This window comes from Ochotona princeps, chromosome 1, assembly GCF_030435755.1.
Source record: "Ochotona princeps isolate mOchPri1 chromosome 1, mOchPri1.hap1, whole genome shotgun sequence".
Classification (NCBI taxonomy): domain Eukaryota; kingdom Metazoa; phylum Chordata; class Mammalia; order Lagomorpha; family Ochotonidae; genus Ochotona; species Ochotona princeps.
In genome coordinates this window covers 77,822,674-77,829,289 of record NC_080832.1, presented here as the reverse complement: position 1 = coordinate 77,829,289, position 6,616 = coordinate 77,822,674, and positions in this window count along the sequence as shown.

Genomic DNA, 6,616 nt, shown 5'->3' with positions numbered 1-6,616 from the left:
AGTTATATATAGAGACATATGTTCTATATATTGCTCCACTCTCAAATGGCCACAATGACCAGATCTGAGTCCATCCAAAGCCAAGACCCAGGAGCTTCTTCTGGGCCTTCTTGGTACAGGGGCTCAAAGACTCGGGTCATCCTCCGTTCCTTTCTCAGGTCATAAGTAGTGCGCTAGATCGGAAGTGGAGCAGCAAGAACACAAGCAGGTGCTCCTATGGAAGGCTGTCACTGCAGGTGGCAGGTTAGCCTGATATGCCATTGCACCATCCCCACTTTATTTTTTATTTAGGCATTTGCAACTATATATTTCCCTCTAATAACTGCTTTGGCTATATCCTATATGATTTAATATGCTGTGTCATAATTTATCTTTTGTTTATTTTTGTTTTTATCACAAAGTCAGATATACAGAGAGGAGGAGAGACAGAGAGCAACATCCTCCATCCAATGATTCACTCCCCAAATGGCCGCAACTGCTGGAGTATTTTTACATTTGTCTTTAAAATTTATTTCTGACATATTGATTAGTTGGTAATGTATTTTTTGAATTTTACAAACTTGTGAGTTTCCCAGATTTCATTATTATGAATTTTTAAAAGGTTTATTTATTTTTTATTGAAAAGGTGGATATACAGAGAGGAAGATATACAGAGAGGAAGATCTTCTGTCTAATGTTTCACTCCCCAAGCGGCCGCAACGGCCGGAGCTGAGCTAATCCGAAGCCAGGAGCCAGGAGTTCCTCCAGGTCTCCCACGCAGGTGCAGGATCCCAAGGCCCAGGGCCATTCTAGACTGCCCTCCCAGGCCGCAGGCAGGGAGCTGGACAGCAAGCGGGGCCACTGGGACTAGAACCGGCGCCCACATGTGATCCCTGCGCGTGCAAGGCGAGGACTTTAACCACTACACCATTGCGCCAGGACCAATTATTAATTGATTTTTAAAAGGTTTATTTTATTTATTTGAAAGGCAGAGTTGCAGAGAGAGACAGAGAGATTGATTGATCTTCTAATAAGCTGGTTCACTTCCCAAATGGCTGTAATGGCTTGGGCTGGAGCAGCCTGAAGCCAGGCATTGGGAGCTTCCTCTGCAACTCCCTCATGGTAGTGGAGGACCATGAACCTGGGCTGTCCTCTGCTGCTTTTGTAGACACACTAGCATGGAGCAAGATTGGAAATGGAGCAGTTGAGACTTAACTGGCACCCATAAGGGATGCCAGCATTGCAGGTGGTAGCTTTACCCTCTAGGCCATAGTGCCAGCCCTCCTTAATTAATTTCTAATTTAGTTCCATCATAGCCAGAGGGTTTGTTTCATGTTATTTCTATAATTTTGTTAGCTCCAATATCGCTGGCTGATATGAATTTTTTAGCTCTACTACAATCATGGAAATATTTTATGTTCTTTGCTAAGTGAAATGTCTTTCTGTGGCACATGACTGTATCTTTTCCTAGTCTCTTACTTTCATGGCTTTGAATTCAAAGTGTTGCTTAAAGACCTCATTTAGTTGGGTCTCATGTTTTCATCTAGGCTGACAATCCTTGCTTTAACCATCTGTTCTTTTTCTGCTTCTACTGAAATGATTGCATGGTTGTTTTTCTTTAATATTTTGAAATGGTTAATTGCATTGACTGCTTTTCAAATGTTTAATCAACTTTGTACCCTGGATTGGCCTCATGTCTTTATATATATAATCATTTATAACATTTATTAGAATTTATTTGATAATATATGCTAGAATTATTATGTTTATTGGAAATATTGAGAATATATTCATGTATGTCCATGAGGGATAGCAGTCATTTTCCTTTCATATGGTGCTTTGTCTCCTTGGAATGTAAGAGTAATGTTGCCATCATAAATGAACTGGGAAGTATTACCTTTCCTAATAAATGTTGGATTGTTAAAAATATAATTGATATTATTTGTTTCTTAAATGGTGAGAGAATTCAGCAGTGAAATCATCTGAGCTTGTTATTTTCTTTGCTGGAATGTTTTAAAGTATGAATTTAACTTTTCAATAGATAAGAAACTATTTGTGTTCTTCTCTACACAAGTCTCCTAGATTTCTTCTGCCTTTGTAAGAGTAACAGTCTGTTTTATTTTTCAATCCGGTTTAAATTTGTGGTTCTTAGGATTCTGCCTGTTCTGTGAATTATATATGTTGTGTGTGTCCTTAATGTGCTACTTTCTACATGTTAAAATATTTTATTTGCTTACTTGAAAGGCAGAGAGAAAGAGAGAGAGAGAGAAAGGGACTTGTGTCATCTACTCATTACTTTTTCGGTGCATTAGCAGAGGACTGGATCAGAAGTGGAGCATTTGGCAATCAAACAGGTAGGGTGTCAGCACTGCAGGTAGTGGTATCTGTTTTGCCTCAGGGCCAGACCCCCATTAATGTTTTTTTTTTTTTTTTTTTTTTTTTTTAAGAGAAGATGTAGGAAGATTCAAGTTTATGAAGCCATCAATGTCTTACGGAAATTCAGAAGTATATTGAGGTAGACTTCTTATGAAAATCTTTAGTCTATGCTGAAGAATCCAGAAGAAATTTCATCATGAGGTTTTCACAACTGGAGGGACCATATAGATGTCTACTGAGGAGGACGATGGTCATCACTTCTTTTGGCTTCCAATCATCAATTGCCCTTTTGGTTGGTAGGAATGCATTCTTTTTTTTTTTTTTTTTTTTAAGATTTGTTCATTTATTTAAAAGTCAGAGTTTGCCAGAGCCCAGCTCTAGCCAAGTTCGGAGCTTGAGAAGGGTGCATGGAGTCGGCGATAAAGAAAGACACAGACACTGTCACTTAGTGCGCTCTCTCAACAGCACAAGAAAAAGCTGTCCTTTCTATTTACTCAGACACCTCACAAGCTTCTGCACAAGCAACTAATTGTTCTATTTTTTACTTCAAGACTAAGGGGGCATGTACAGATATTTGGTCATTCTGTCTGCACTTCAAGGCTAAGCAGGTGCCCCTAAAGATAATTCTGCAAAATACTGTATTCATATTCTTCAAAGCAAGCCATTATTCATTCTTCAACAGTAGCCAAGGAGCAACAGCCAGGACTCCAAGGCCAAGGCACATGCGATTACCTGCTAATTAGTAGTACATTCCTACCACATTTCTGTTTCTACAATTTACCCATTATTTAGTGGGAAAATAGGCTACAAGGGAAAAAAACTAAAATCTAAAACAAAAATTTCAAATGTTAAGTCCCCTTACAACTATAGACTCTACAATCCCATAAACAATGAAACAATAATCAAAAGCATTTTTCTTTAATAAAATCATCCTTAATTCCTCTAGCTCATAATTATAAACGCAGCTGAAACAGTTACATTTTCTATGCTCCAAAAAAATTGCAAAGACAGGATAGGCTTTGAGATATCGATAAACATTTATTGCTATAGCAGTTTCAGCCCTCACTCCCATCACTTGCATTAATATTTAGGATATTTTCAAGCCCCTTGCCAGAAGGAATGCTACATGTCTGGGCCAAATTCTGACGCAATGGTTAGGTACCCAATAAGGTGTCCAAAAATGACATGGGCTTAATTGTGCTCCTGTGTGTAAATTGTCAAAGGCCCAGTCACCAAGGCATTATCAGTAACATTAACTCTCAAGCTCATGTTGGTGGTAAAAGCCATCTCACAGGGGCAAACAATGCCTCAATAGATTACAGAATTCCTAGTGGGGTGCTTGCGTTTCCATGCAAAAAGGTGGTGAGACTGCGTCAAGGTGGTCAGAGAGAAATCTGCCAGGCCCTGCCAAACAGCTGGAAGCTCCCCCCGGGCCCTGCCAAGCAGGGGAGCTGCTCTCTTCACACCTACTGCATGGACCCCAGCAAGAGTTACAGAGAGAAAAAGAAAGAGAAAGAAAGAAAGATAGATAGCTAAAAGGACACACACACACACACACACACACACACACAGAGAGAGAGAGAGAGAGAGAGAGAGAGTTCTGTTTACTGGTGCACACCCCAAAATGACTGCAATGAATGACAAATGACAGTAATGACTAGAGCCGAGTCAGGCCGAAGCCCAGAGGCAGAAGCTTCTTCCAGGTCTCCCATATGGGGGCACTGGCCCGAGCACTTGGGGTATCCTCTGCTGTTTTTGCAGGCACATCAACAGGGAGCTAGATCAGAAATGAAACATCCGTGACTCAATATGGTCACCATATAATATGCTGGGATCACAGTAGCCAGCTTTATCTGCTACATCACAACACCAATCCTGCAGCTCATTGATTTATGTTTATGTTCTCTGGAGCTTATGGGTTGTCATATGCTTGTCTTTCTTGTCCATGTGATAAATGTGTTTTGCTGGTCCAAATTCCATGCTGGGGAGTCTGAGGACTGACTTCCTGGTGAATCTACAAAGAAAGACTTAAGTTGTTTTTACTTTATGGCTCTGCCTCCATGGAAGTTGAGTAATATAGGCTTCGACATCGTTTTGCACTTTATTATATATATATATATATATATATATGGATGGATGGGTGACATATAATATATACACATATAATATATATGTATGTATATATATATGGATGACTATATATATTTTGATATGAAGTTTTGTGCCCTGAGTCATTTAGTTTCCTGAATTTTAGTATTAAGAAACCAGCGTTTAAAACTTAAACTAAAGCTTAACATGGCAGTATAGTGGCTAAAGTTGTCATTTTGCATGTCCTGGGATCCCATATGGCTGCAGGTTCATATTCTGGCTGCTGCTCCACTTCCCATCCAGCTCCCTGCTCATGGCCTGGGAAAGCAGTAGAGGATAACCTGTGGCCTTGGTGTCCTGGCTCCTGGCTTCGGATTGGCTGAGCTCTGACTGTTGCGATCACTTGGGGGATGAACCAGCAGCTGGAAGATCTTCCTCTCTATCTCTTCTTTTCTCTGTAAAATATGACTTTCCAATAAAAACAGTGGTCATGTGTGATGTAGGCATTCCATATGTTCTAGATCCTCCACTTCTCATACAGTTCCCAGCTAATAACCTGGGAAAAGCAGGGAAGAAAGTCCAAATACTTGGGCCCCTGCCACACACCTCTGATTCCTGGATAAAACTCTTGGCTTCAGTCTGGTCCAGAAGGGCTGTTGTTGCCAACTGGAGCGTGACTCTGTGAATCTTTCTCTGGATCTTTTACTCTCTCCTAATTCTAGCTTTCAATATAAATAAATATTAAATAAGTAAATATTTAAAGACTTTAATAATACTCTTCTAAATTTACTGTCTCTGCCATAAGCTTTAAACTCTATTTTAAGATTTGAGGCAAAAATTTAATTTCTTTGGTGTTTATTTTTTAATGCCTATGACTTTTTGTAGAAGATGCCAGGATATAAGAATCTAATACTGCAAAATATTATCTTGCTATGTTAAATGTTGTCCAAACATAAGATGAGTAGGAGAATCAAGATAGCAGAATGGAGTAAGGACATATTTAAAGAGATGGAGAATCATTAGCCAGCGTGAAACAGAGAGGGCACATTCTAGGAAATAGAAGAGGGCAGACTGATGGCAGAGGGGTACATGGAGACTGACAGATATGGAAAGCAGTGGTGATGTGGTGACCAGATCGCCCAGTGGCGCTCAGCAAGTGGCCAGAGCTCTCTCTGCCTGAGGCCAGAGTTCTACCAGCAGCAAAGTGGGAAGGGAGATTCATTGTGAGCTCAGGAAGCGAACCCATATAAAGAACTGCCCTTCCTGTTGATTTGTTTGATTTGACCAGGGACAGAGATAGAGGCAATGCCTTCTTTACATGAGCCTTTACCCATATATTTTTTGTTTCTCTACAATACTCCCCCGCCCTGTTTGGTCTAGCAACTTGTACCTGCACTTGAAATTCCAGTTTGGTGATACTTCTGTAAGCATTCGTGGCTTTCTGGAGCACAGTTTAGTTCTTACTATATGTTTCATGTTGTTCACACTGTTCTAGGGCCATTATTATATGTGCTTACAGTTATCACTTAATCTTTCTTCTCTCTGTTGATCATGTCTGCCTCCTTGGTGGAAATTACTGTATAGCAGAGGTGGAATATACCAGTTTTTATAATTATTATAGTTCTCTTGTTTGCCAAGACCCAAGTCATCTTAGCTTGCTAGACAATTGGCGAATAGAAAAAAAAGAAATTTGATTCACTTTTATCCTTGCTGTTAGTCCTATTTTAAATTATATTCTACCATATAAATGTAATTTCATTTGCCATGTTTCTTCTGTCTTAAAAATAACCTTTACACACATAAAAGTGAGAAACACCACACACAACACACACAGAATTAAAATAGTGGAAATGAGCACTAACAAAAGCCAAGAGTAAAAATCTTTTGAATGTTGATATTTTCAGCTTAGTGTGGCAGTATGAGTAATGGAGACATCATTCTGGTTTTCCCTTTAAACATCGTTTCTCAATCCCAGTCAAAAAACAAACAACTGGCACATCTCTGTCTTTCCTTTAACCTACTTGTTTTCTTTCCTTCCTTGCCTCCTTGCAAAACCAGATGGGTTGGGAGGCCAGAAGTAACACAGGAGGAACATTTTCTTCTCTCTGCTTTATATTCCATTGTGGGTGTGAACAGAGCCAGAGACTTCGAGCAGTAACCCCATCGGTTTTCT